The following is a 13916-nucleotide window of genomic DNA, read 5'->3' on the forward strand; positions in this document are numbered from 1 at the left end:
GAATTTATAGTTGACCTTCAATTTGAAACATAATATCAAGGAAAACTTAATTACTAAGACAAGTAAGAGCTTTTTTATGTTTAATCATTTGAAGTAACTTTTCCTTATTGTTCGAAGGTTTAGTTTTCTTCTTTTTAACATAAGATGTATATCCTAGTTGCACTAAAGCATTACATGCATTTTGATACCATGTGTTTTTAGTTGTATGGTGCTAGCAATGGATCCATTTGTGAAGAACAATAAATCGCAAGTGGAAAGAGATGCACAAGCTCAAATGCACCAAGACCCCCTTACTCAAGTGTCTTGTTCATGCAAGGAAGCTAAGGTGCACAAAATCACTTTCTACACTAATCTTTGAGAGGATGATTATACAAATTCAACTAACTATTGCATAGATCTCAAGAAATACATAATAACATAATTAAAAAACAATGAATGTATAAGGCAATGATTACCATGGGGAAACCCTTCCAGGAGAAAAACCCCATCCTCCAAAACCCACACAATGTATTCTCAAATTTGGAAGATTACAATACACTTTCAATGCAAGTTCTTATACGAGCACATCCCCACAATTCGAACTAGGATTGGAACTCAGAGAGACTCCTTCTAGCACTAGTCTTGTAAACTAAAATTGATGATTTAAACACCTCCCCAACCCTCCTTTTATAGTGATTTTCCACTTGGAAACCATTTGTGGTTTTACAAAACCATGAGCCAAAACCATGGGCAAAACAACCATGCCACATGTTACCCACTTGTAATTTGTAACTCCAAGAATACCATTTTCGTCCATAATTTTGTCCTCTAGTTTAGACCCCCATAAAAGTCATATAATGAGTTGTTTACACTCTAAAAATAGCCCTTCTACATTGTTCTAGAGATGAGACACATTTTTAACAACTTATACACCTTTTTTCAACTCATAAACATGTGGAAAACTACCACAAACAAATTCTAGAATTTTCTTAAAAAATTCTAGAGTTTTCTAGCTAAAATTTTCTAGAGCTTTCTAGAAAAATCTTGCAAGGTTGAGACGCAGTTCTCAACATTCTCCCACTTGTTGAACACCTTGCAAGAGTCAGGGGATCCACACTGTCATAGACTTAATTGCTAGGGGCTGAGAGGCCCGTAGACTCTAAACACCATCTAAACTTCTCTGTACTCACGAGCTTAGTTAATGCATCAACAACATTCACCAAAGTCTCCACCTTTTCTAGCTTGACCTTTCTATCCTTGGCCATTTCTCTCACAAAATGATATTGTCCATCAATGTGCTTAGTCCTAGCATGAAATGTTGCATTTTTTGCTAGGTAGATTGCACTCTGACTGTCACTATAAATTGTCACTGCACCCTATTTGAACTCTATATCTTAACACAGTCTCTTAAGCTAGATGGCTTCCTTGCAAGCATGAATAACTATCATATACTATGCCTTTGTAGTGGACAAAGTGACCACAACTTGTTGCTTGCTCATCCAACTGATTGCACCACTAAATAATGTAAACACATATGCACTGGTGGATCTTCTTCTATCAACATCACCAGCCCAGTCTGAATCCACATAGCCTTTAATATCCAAGGAATGTTCATATCCTATTCCATGAAAACATATAGAGTACTCTGAGGTACCCTGCAAGTATCTAAAAACTCTTTTTATTGCATCCCAATGTGCTCTCCCTAGATTAGACATATAATAGGAAAGTACTCCCACTGCTTGGCAATGTCTGGTCTTGTATAGACCATAGCATGCGTCAAACTTCGAACAACACTCTGCTATGGTACCTGACTCATCTCTTTCATCTCCAATGGGGATGAAGGACACTATGAGCTAGAAAGCTTTGTTCCCATAGTAACATGAACACTCAATATTCTAGAATCCTGCATATTGAATCTTCTTAGAAAATTACCAACATAGTTACTTTGGCCTTGCCAAAGCTTTCTATTTTTTCTGTCTTATAATCTCCATTCCCAAAATGTACCTTGTTGCACCAAGATCTTTCATTTCAAACTTTACTGAGAACTGAGATTTTAATTCTGCAATCAAACCTTTTCCTTTGCCAATAAACAACATGTCATCAACATATAAGGCAATAACCAGGAAATAATCACCATTAGACTTGTAGTATATACAGTGAACAGATTTGGATCGCACAAATTCCAAACTCAATATATATGTATCAAACTTCTGGTACCACATCCTAAGACTCTGTTTTAAACTATACAAGGATTTCTTCAACTTACAAACCAAATAACTTTTATCTTTCACCACAAAGTGCTTTGGTTGTGTCATAAAAATTTCTTCCTCCAAATTTCCATGAAGGAAAGTTGTTTTCACATCCATCTACTCAACTTCTAGATCATAAGCTGCTGCAATAGAAAGTAAAAATTGAATGGATGTCATTTTTGCTACAGGAGAAATTTTTTAACCATAATCAATTCCTACAACTTGGGAGTAACCTTTTGCAACCAATCATGCTTTATACTTCTCAATGCTTCCATCTGAACCCATCTTCCTTTTGAACACCTATTTACAACCAATAGGCTTCCATCCTTCAGGAAATGGTACAAGGTACCATGTGTCATTCCTCTTAAGAGTTGCCATCTCTTCTTCCATGTCTATCTTCCAGGACTCTGAATCATTCATAGCAAGAGCCTCTTCTACAAATTTTGGTTCATCAATATTAGCATTCAAAGAAAATATACATCTCCAATCATTAGGAGAATATCCATACCTTTTTGGTGCTTTCCTTTGTCTACTAGACCTTCAAACAAGATCAGGTTCAGGTTTAGGTTCAAGTTCATGATTAGGTTCTCCCTCTTCCTCTGATGATTCAGAACTTGTAGAGCTCTCTTCAACAACTTTTCTTTCTAAGGGCCTCGATTCAATTTTCTTAGGTGTAGCAGGAAGTTAAATCACATCTTTCTTTTCTTTTTCTATTATGGCTGCACTGTAACAGAAGAAGGTTCAATTTCTTTTAAAATAACACTTTTGGAGTAAAATACATTTTGTGAAATAGGATCCCAAAGCTTGTATCCTTTCACACCATAACTATATATGATGAAGATACATTTGACAGTTTTGTTGTCCAATTTTGTTCACTTCTCCTTTGGTACATGAGCATATGCCTCACAACCAAAAACTCTTAGATGTCTAAGTGAAGGTTTGTGGCCCGGACATGCTTCCATTGGTGTCTTATCAACAAGAGCTAATGTAGGAGACCTATTTAGCAGGTAGTAGGAAATGGCTACAACTTTGGCCCAAAACTTTTGTTCCAGTCTAGCTCCACTCTGCATACTCCTAGCCTTCTCCATCAAGGACCTATTCATTCTTTTTATAGCTCCATTTTGTTGTGGAGAATACGGAGTTGTCTTCTCTCTTTTAATACCACAATCTTTAAAAAAATGTGTCAAAATCATTGGAGCAATATTCACCGCCATTATCAATTCTCAAATGTTTTATCTTCTTTCCAGTCTGCAACTCAACCATTGCTTTAAATTCTTTGAAATGACTAAAAACTTCAGCTCTACTTCTAAGAAAATAAACCTATGTTCTTCTACTAAAATCATCAATGAAAGAAACATAATAAACTGATCTACCAATAGAAGGAACATCAACTGGACCAAATACATATGAATGAATTAGATCCAAAATATATGAGAATTTATGAGAACTTGAGTAAAATTGAATGTGGTTTTTTTTAACATAGATACAATGCTCACAAAAATCAAAGACAAAATTGCAATCATTCAACCCATCAACAAAGTTTTTATTCTTTAAGGTTCATAGACCTTTCTCACCTATTTGGCCGAGTCTCTGGTGCCATAACACAATCTTCTCTGTAGGTAACTTTGATTTAGTAGATAGAGCACCCTTGGGTATCCAAAAACCACGACCATCTGTTGAAAGAGAAACCCTCTCCTTCTCCAACAAAGTAGTCCCCTTCACAATCTTATCAGAAGTACTATTGCACTCAACCATGCATGCATCAAGCTAGTACAATGTACCCAATCTACTTCCTCTTGCTATTACCATAGAACCTCTCACCATTTTCACACCTGCTTCAGAAAACTATACATGCACATCCGCATCTATTAGTTTACTAATAGATAACAAAATTTTCACTAGTCCTGGGATATGCAAGACACCATGAAATATTCTAATTCTACCATCAAAAAATTTCACACGAATACTTCGACAACCAACAATATCAAGAACTAAGTTATCACCCAAATACACCTTACCACCAACATATTAAAACTTTCAAGATGCTCATAAATCTATCCACCTTCTTCCATTCTCAAGGAATACAACTTCTTCCTCAAGACAATCTTGTTCACAAATTATTTCACTTGATAGATCTCACTTAGCTTCTTCCAAAGCTTCTTCGCGGTAGGTTCTTCATGGACATTAATTAGTATAGAGTCTGCAAGACACAATCTGACGAGACTTTTAACTTTTTTGTCTCTCACATCATACTCTGCAGCTAAAGTTGGATCTGTGGGCCTCAGCTTCTTTTCATCGACTGCATCCCATAGATCCCAATCAATCAATAGATCTTCCATCTTCAGCTTGCACATTTCAAAGTTTGTGCTAGGAAACTTCTCTACATCAATCCTCCCTTATGTGCTTGCCATCTTTGCAATCCTGCAACACAAAAATAAAAACATCTACACAAGCTCCCACTCAAACCTTGATTAGCTCAAAAAACCCTGTAACCCAACAAATAGAACCAAAACTAGCCAAGCTCTGATACCACTTGTAAGGAAGCTAAGGTGTGTGAAATCGCTTCCTACACTAATCTTTGAGAGGACGATTATGCAAATTCAACTAACTATTGTAGAGATCTCAAGAAATGCATAATAACATAATAAAAATAACAATGAACACATAACACAATGATTACCATGGGGAAACCCTTCTGGAAGAAAAATCCCACCCTCCAAAACTCACACAATGTATTCTCAAATTTGGAAGATTACAATAGACTTGCAATGCAAGTTCTTATAGGAGCGCATCACCACAACTCAAACTCGAATTTGGGCTCAGAGAGACTCCTTCTAACACTAGTCTTGCAAATTGAACTTGATGATTCAAACATCTCCCCAAGACCTCATTTTATAGTGATTTGCCACTTGGAAACCATTTGTAGTTTTACAAAACCATGGGCAAAACAACCATGCCACATGTTACCCATTTGTAATTTGTAATTCCAAGAATACCATTTTCTTCGATAATTTTGTCCTCTAGTTTAGACCCCCATAAAAGTCATATAATGAGTTGTTTACACTCTAAAAATAGCCCTTCTACATTGTTCTATAGATGAGACACATTTTTAACAACTCATACACCTTTTTCCAACTCATAAACATGTGGAAAACTACCACAAACAAATTCTAGAATTTTCTAAAAAAATTCTAGAGTTTTCCAGAAAAAACTTGCAAGGTTGAGACACAATTCTCAATGGTTCACACTAACATGTTTTTACATCGAATGCTATGCTATGGTATGCCATTTATTTTAATTTTTGATATCTACTCATGTGCATGTCCTTCATCCTCATCACGTTTATTTTTCTATGTTATTAATATCAATCTAAACAACATTATTACCAACTTAGTTAATGTTTACCTACTACCCAGTTGGTTCTATATTCACACTAATGTTAAGATCACTTAGAGAACAATCTTACTTTTTGTCTCAAGTTATGTGGACTTAACATGTGTCCTAATGTTTGTCCTAAAGAATCCTACACATGCTTCACTCTTGGAGGAGTAGTCCTACTTTCTCAACTCCTTATCCTTGCCTTTATATATAAGACACTATTTTGCATATTTATATGCTATGTAGGATAAAATTTCATCTTGCAATTTTTAACTGGGGGATGTATTTTGATCTTCCAAGATAATCTTGTCAGTTCCAATGATTGCATCTTAATTTGCCATCAAAGTGTACATTTCATTTATTATTTGTTTATTATGACTTTCATGTGTATAGATTACATATACTAGCTTTGTATTGCCATGATATATGCTTTAATGGGTATCTATTTGCATTGTTGAATTGTATTTTACAGTAAAATCTTATTTGCTACAATGTGTCATTCTAAACACCATGATGCCTTTTCTCTATATAGACTCCTTTCATACCCTCTGCCATCCTTATAAATAGTTCCACAAGCATTCTAATTTAAATTATATATTTGTAGATATAATATTTATTTAAAAGTAACTTAAAATAAACAATATTAATTATAAATCTTGATGTTTTAAATTTTTATTAGTTCCCAACCTAATTAAATATAACCCATAATAATCAATGAGTATCCTTTATTTAGACTCCTCTTAAATATAAATCTCAAAGGAGGATATTTGAATCAACAAATCTAAACATTTGCTTATACTTATGAATAGTCATTAACTCTAAGAAAGGGGAAAATAGAAAACCATCTTCTTATAGTGCATTGTATTAGATAACTTGATTTTAGGTCTCAATATGGCTAATAGTAATGTGAGACTACCTTATACTTCATTTATTATATATCTAATTGTGCAAAATGGAAATAGACCCTCTTACACTCCAACATAATGTGCAATTTATTTTTGGGTCTAGATATGACTTATAGTAAAATGGGATATCAAAATACCCTATACTCCATGCACAAGCTTTACATACCCTACTTGGGAAGATTCTAACTTGTGATCTCTCTTTCAAGAGCACAAGGTTTCCACCATTACCTTAATGAATGAAAATAATGTCCACAAGTCTAAGTGGTCTAAGAGCAAAGAGCTCAAGGAAAGGATAAGAGAGGATGAATGAATGATTTTAATGTCGCCCACGAGACTTAATAGTCTAAGGAAACAAGGAATAACAACCTTAAACTATCTTCACTCTTATTTTGATGTTAACTCTTACGTTATGAACCTTGAGTAGAAAGCTTCCATTCTTGTCAATCTTATCTTCATCAAATAATTGGTGCATGTTATTAACCTTCAAAGTTGTTTTTGACCTGAGTACATATATTTTCATAAGCTTTACATTCCATGATAATATCTCGTGTTGTCTCCACTACATCCTATCATAGAATATGCAAGTTCTCGTTCTCTTTGGATGTCTTCCACCTATTTTTCTCACACTTTGTGATTATGCAACCATCATAAGCTTTACATTCCATGATAATATCTCATGTTGTCTCCACTACATCCTATCGTAGAATATGCAAGTTCTCGTTCTCTTTGGATGTCTTCCACCCATTTTTCTCACACTTTGTGATTATGCAACCATGTCTGCAATTGAACAACTAACAACCTAAAAAGATGAACAATCTCACACTTTGAAATGATACAACCTGTCCCAACTTGAACAACTAACAACCTAAACAGATAAACAAACATTATAAAAAGATGGCAAAAAAGAAAAGATTAAAAAATAAAGAAGAGTGTGAAAGTGAAAAAAAATGAGGTTTCTCAAATTTATGTAAGGGACATTGAGCCATTGAAATATTGCTCAATTCAATTCAATACAATCCCACGTGTTTCGCACTAAATTTCTAAACAATATTCTTCTCACATTTAAACTCAACCTGCGTAATATAATGATAAATCATAATCAAATACCTCCATCAAATACTATGCGTATGGCAAATATAGTAATAAAAAAATATTGCAATTATTATTATTAGATTACTACTAGCATGCGAACTGTGTAAAACTCTTGGAGAGGAAAGAGAAACGTGTAAAACAACACATAGCTTTGGAAGAACCAAACAAAAACATTTTTCCCCTTTATTACACCATTTTATTGAACCGACCTCTCATCTTACCGTCATTTCCGACGGTTTTTCTTCCAACTGAACACAATTAATGCCGTCAAAATCGCCGTCGGTCGCACCGACGAAAAAGAAAAAAATAGAGATAACTCTCTTCTCCAGAACACCCTGTACAAAATTGACAAGTTCAGGGTTGCGTCAAGTAACAGTATACACAAACCCAGTCGCCGTCAACTCATGCATTTTTTACACGAACAACACAAATAGCAATTCTGACTCTAATTTTCGGTGGTCGGGAAAAGGGAATCGACAATGGTGAAAGAGCCGCAGCCGCAGAAGACGGAAAAGGCAGAAGAGGCGTCAATTGACAGAAAGTCCAGAGGGAAAACAAACCCTTACCGTGGGGTTCGAATGAGAAAATGGGGAAAATGGGTGTGTGAAATAAGAGAGCCGAATAAAAGATCGCGCCTTTGGTTGGGATCATACGCTACTCCGGAAGCCGCCGCCAAAGCTTATGATACCGCTGCCTTTTATCTCAGGGGAAAATCTGCGTCTTTGAATTTTCCACCTCATGTTTTTGGAGGTCTCGAGTTCGAATCCCCGCGGTCCGAAATGACGAGCCAGGATATTCAGAAGAAGGCCGCCGGAGTTGGTGCGGCTGTGGACGCTGCCTTGGTCGCGGCTTCGCAGCAATTTGAGCGTGGAGGTCCCGGTTTCGAATCGCAGCAAGACCAATTTGTGGGTGGGAAATTGTGTGAAGCTTTTAGAGGAAGAGAGATTTCTTCAAGCAAGGAGATGATGCCTGTTTTGTCCGAGTAGTGGAGGATAGGCGGGGCGTTGGTTTCTATTTTCAAAATAGAATTTACGCAAGGGGCCCTCTGAACTGAACATGTAATTTTATTGTAACACATCAACACTTTACTTTTTTTTTTTTTGAAAACCTTTTTTTTTATGGAAATCTTATAAATTTTGTGGAAATATTTTATGATGATGAGGATCTTCTTTTCATTACTGTGCTGTTCTGTTTTTTTCGTTTTGAGGTGATAGGTGCGACTACTTCCAATTTTACCTAATTTAGAATCAGGATATAACTACTGTTTCACTTATGAAGTGCAATGGTTATGCTCATAGCCAAATATGATTTGTGTAATTTTTCTGAGAATATCTTGAAAGCCAGAAGAAGTAGTTAATAGAAATGGACATTGTCTTCGTTCAGAATAAGTATTTTCAAAAGCTTTTTTTGGGTGATGTGCAATTTTAGGAAATAGAATCATAATAGGAATGAATGAAATGTATTAAGTTGACAAGTCTTGTAACAATATAAAAATTACTCTCTTCAAAGCTTGGAAATTTAAAATAGGAAAAGTTTTGAAAATAGTAAATTATGAGGTCAATTATATAGACTAAGTCAACGAGTAAGATGGAAAATTTTATGAGAGAAAATTAGAGAGGTTTCGAATATTTAATTTCTTAAGAGAATAGTTGTATTGAGTTTTGTACATTGATTTGTTAGTGAGAGAATTGTCACAATTAGGCTTCATTTTTTTCCTTGAAATTGTGTACAAGTTGTGATATTGCTATCAGGGCTTACCTGTGTGATTTTGAGTCAAACTCATTGACCCATGATTCATGAGTAGTGATTCAACATGAATCCATCTCTCATGAGAATAAATGGAACACTTAGCACTTATTGGATCTAGGTGATGCTCATAGGGGTGTACAAGTTGTTTGCATTTTGAAGTATCTTTTAAACAAGAACATCAATTGAATGCAAAGGTTGTTTAATGATTTGACTCTGGAGATGGTTGTGAATGTTAGCCCCTACATCTATATTTTGCTAAGATCGATTGTTGTTTTTTGTAGTGTTAGTCATTGATATGTGTGCAGTGGTAATTATGCGAGGTCAGTAACCGAGATTATGGAGATTCCACCTAAGTATAGGTGACAATGGTGGGAGAATGCTTTCATAGTTGGCTGTCTATTTTTAATAGTAGCTTTGTCCCTGTGAAGCTCGTTTCATAAGGATGTATATTATATCCTTTATATCTTCTTAGAATATTGTCACAACCTGTTCTTCCAATGGATGCATTTCTCTAATAGGAATATTTAGCGTTGAATGTATAGTTGATGCACTTATGTTGAATGTGGCAACTCTTGTAGGAGCTAGTATCAACACCTAGCTTTTTTGTTGTGATGCCTTACGCTTTAGTGTGTTTCTTATGCAAGTGATTGTCTAACATTTTCTCATATCCGTTCCTTAAATGATCATGTAAATTGGTTTCAAAGAAGGATAATTTTAAGACGCAACTTCTGGTTTTGATTGTGTGCCATATTTTTGCAGCAACAGTTCAAATCACACTCAATGATCCATCAATAGGGTGAGGAAAGCTAGAGGAACAAAATGATAAGTTGCAGACCCATCAAAATCAATATAAGGATGCCAAGAATTGAGCAAAAGAAGGGCACAAAGGTCAAGACAACAAAGGGCCAACCAAATGAAAGTTAAATAAAGGAAAGAGGTTTGATAAAGAAAAGGTTTAAAGAAAGAGGAAGCCAAAAGCTTTATCATTCTCCGAATAATAATAATAAGGAGAATGATAAAGATGCTGATAATAATAACAACAACAACAACAACAACAACAACAACAACAACAATAACAAAGATAAAATAAAGAGGACCATAACAAGATAAAGAGAGGAACAAAGAATGAAATAAAGGAGTGGAATAAATACGAAACCTAATGATAAAAAATAGAAGAGATAAAATTAGAAAGGAGAAATCAACCAAGAAAGAAATAATACTAAACATGACAAAATAAAGAAAGACAAAAATGTAAAAAACTAAATAAGACATACAAGACTAAAAGAGGAAAGTGGAACAAACAAATAAACACATAGAAATGAAACTAAAAATTTAATAGATAAACGGTAAAAATAATGAAGGTGGGTGTGTGTGTGTGTACATCTACATATGTATGTATATGTACACACACACACACACACACACACACACACACACACACACACACACACAAACCTTTATTATTTTTAGTTTCATTTTTATGTTAATTTTATATACTTTGGTCTTTCTTTATTTTGTCATTTTCTCTCTTCTATTTTTTATCGTTAGCTTTCATATTTCTTCCACTCCTTTATTTCATTCTTTGTTCCTCTCTTTATCTTTGGCTTTTGGCTTCCTCTTTCTTTAACCCTTTTCTTTATCAAACCTCTTTTCTTTATCAAACTTTCTTTTGGTTGGCTCTTTCTTGTCTAGATCATTGTGCCCTTCTTTTGCTCAATTCTCGACATCCTTATATTTACTTTGATGGGTTTGCAACTTCTCATTTTTCTCCTCTAGCTTTTCTCACCCCAATGATGGATCATTGAGTGTGATTCGAAACATTGGTGCAAAGATATGGCACAAAATCAAAACCAAAAGTTCCATCTTAATACTATGAGCGATTGCGGAAATATCTTCATTATTGTTAGTAAGAGGGATAATTGTTGTAGTTTCTAATTATTGTTAGTGTTATCTCTTGGTTTTCTAACAATGAATAGCTTGAATGTCAAAGTTAATAAGCCTTCTTGTTGTCATCATGTTTGCATTTATGATTTGTGTTGTAGTTTCATGTAAATGTTGCTTTATAGCAATGACATCCCATTTTTTGTTGTTATCAAACTCACGCCTACCAAGAATATAAAGTCCACTTAAAGCTAATATTATTTTAATGCTTCATTTGTGAAAATAAGTGTCATTCATTCTTGTCTACTTTTCCCCCATGTTGGTTTTTTTATCAGTGTCTTCTTCTTCCAATGCGGAATCCTTTTGTTTGATGTGATTGACGTGTCATGCATCATATTTGGTTGCATTCATTTGCTTCTAGCTTGCAATTATTAAATCCTTAGTAAGTCATATTTCATTCTCTATATGATGAAAACATTTACATAAGATTTTCCCACTCCAACAAAATATTTTCAAATGGTGCAAGTCATCATCTGGGATGTTGTAGAACTTTGGGTAAACATTGACAACATTGTTTACCTATCTTTCTTTCCATCTACATTGCTTACAACATGTAAGATAGGTGTAAGATCTTGTAGAATCAAGTAATGTTATTGAGGTTTAGAGTTTATTTAGTGCAAGTGTGTAAGTAGACTACACTTGGGTTTCAACTTTTAATTTTGCTATCCATTGGAACATTTTTTCCTCCAACATTATGTGAAAGGATGACTAAACAACAAGGATTAGTTTTGGGAGCATCTGACATGTTTTTGGTGCCCCTATATCACATTCTACAATAATCTCTAAGGGAATTTCCAATATCATGCAATAGCTAGCCTATTTTCTTGTTGGCTCACTCATATTTTTAAGTCAATCTTTTGTTTCCACAATATAGTATCCAATTGAATGAATAGAGGCATCACACTTTATACATTAGACAAAAACCACATTAGTATGTGTCATGTGGTAATTGGGTCTCATGTACCTTTAAACGGATCAAGTATTTCATAGACACCATTGTGTGAACCTAGCATAAAAAGATGTTGGGTTGTTCATCATTTGTGATACATTATTAAGCAAGTAGTGTTCAAAAAAATTTCATTGTATGCTTTCAAGAATAGAATAGTGTGTTACATGAATGGTCTTAATTCTCCATATTCAATGCTTTTAAGATATTGAGTATTTTTTGATTATAACCAAGACAAGATATTTGGGAGATTACATGCCAAGAAACTCTATGTAATTAGCATAGTATGGTTTTATGTCTTCTTTGTCTTCATCCATCCATTTGTGCAAAACTCGTGTGAAACCAAAATCAAAATAAATGAGTTGTAAAATTAATTAAAGAAACAAATGTACCCATTTCTTAATAAGTTCATTAATCAAAGTAACAACTAATTTGTTAGTAATAACAAGAAGAATTGTGTAGATCAAGATATCATAATTAGGATGATAACACTATGGATATGTACAAATGCCTTGATCAATCCATTAGTTTTCCAACATTAAGAAAGGTTTTTCTAGACTAGATTTATTTTTAGTTCAAGACAAATATGTCATTGTTAGGTACCTCAAAAATATAGGATCTAGTTACCACAAAATTATAGCTTTGGGTGTCCGTTTAAAGGAAATATTTTGAATAAAAAATCAAAGTTGGACTGGTCTTAATCCCTATCTATTCACCCATATTTCTCTCATTCCATTAAACTATCTTTAGCCATCTGTTCAACCATGTAGATCCCAATTCATCTAACCATCCATCATACTATTCATCAATTTGTGCATACCCTAATCCATCACAAAATCTATTAACCCATAACCCTCTTTAATAAAACCATACAAAACATATTCCATTAAACAACCAAATCCTCCCCTTTCAATCCATACATCCAACTAGTCATCAAGTTATCTATTGACATATGTGGACTTACATCTATCCAACAATTCATTGACACATATAAACAATAACCCTTAAAGATCCCTCAAATTATAGTAATCATATTCTATTACTCTTTGTAGATCCTAATCCACCAAACCATCCATATTCCTAGTTTCTCTATTGAACACACCTTGAGATTTACAAGGAAGATTGAATTTGTCTTCACCATAAACTTAAAGACATTTTCAATCACAATTGCACATCAATTAGCATTAGCAAACTTATCAATTGAAAAGGATAAGTAGTAAACAATACTATACATGTGAACCCCATAATTTTATGTGAAGTAGCAAAGGAAAGAAAAACCATATTGAGATTCAACTCATGCTATATGAAGGTCAAAGTTATTCCTACCATCTTGAGAGAGAGAGAGAGAGGGAGAGAGAGGGGGCGAGAGAGAGAGAGAGAGAGAGAGAGAGAGAGAGAGAGAGAGAGAGAGAGAGAGAGAGAGAGGCCTAAAACTATTTTAAAGATAAATACTACAAGAAGGTTATGGCTATTGGAGAAGGGTCTCAAATACTTTACCTGAGAATGCTTATTTATTTTGATATAGAAACATGTGGTGATATTAATCAAGGAAAGGTGTGTTTAATCCTTAAAGATAAATACTACAAGATGGATATGACTAGGAGAGAAGGGTCTCAAAAGTTTTACACGAGAATGGTTTGTTTAATTTGGTCATGGAGTTCGACACAAAAACATACG

At 34.3% G+C, this 13916-nt stretch overlaps 1 pseudogene across 1 annotated transcript; it reads left to right on the top strand.

Annotated features, from left to right (window-relative positions):
• Window positions 1–7955: 7955 nt before the first annotated feature.
• Window positions 7956–8748, top strand: LOC149551316 (ethylene-responsive transcription factor ERF011 pseudogene; annotated as a pseudogene). The gene has a single exon (XR_016353288.1). The product of XR_016353288.1 is annotated as an ethylene-responsive transcription factor ERF011 pseudogene (transcript).
• The last annotated feature ends 5168 nt before the right edge of the window (window positions 8749–13916 follow it).

This window comes from Cupressus sempervirens, chromosome 6 (genome assembly GCF_028749045.1).
Source record: "Cupressus sempervirens isolate cs-2001-9-10 chromosome 6, ASM2874904v1, whole genome shotgun sequence".
Taxonomy (NCBI): Eukaryota; Viridiplantae; Streptophyta; class Pinopsida; order Cupressales; family Cupressaceae; genus Cupressus; species Cupressus sempervirens.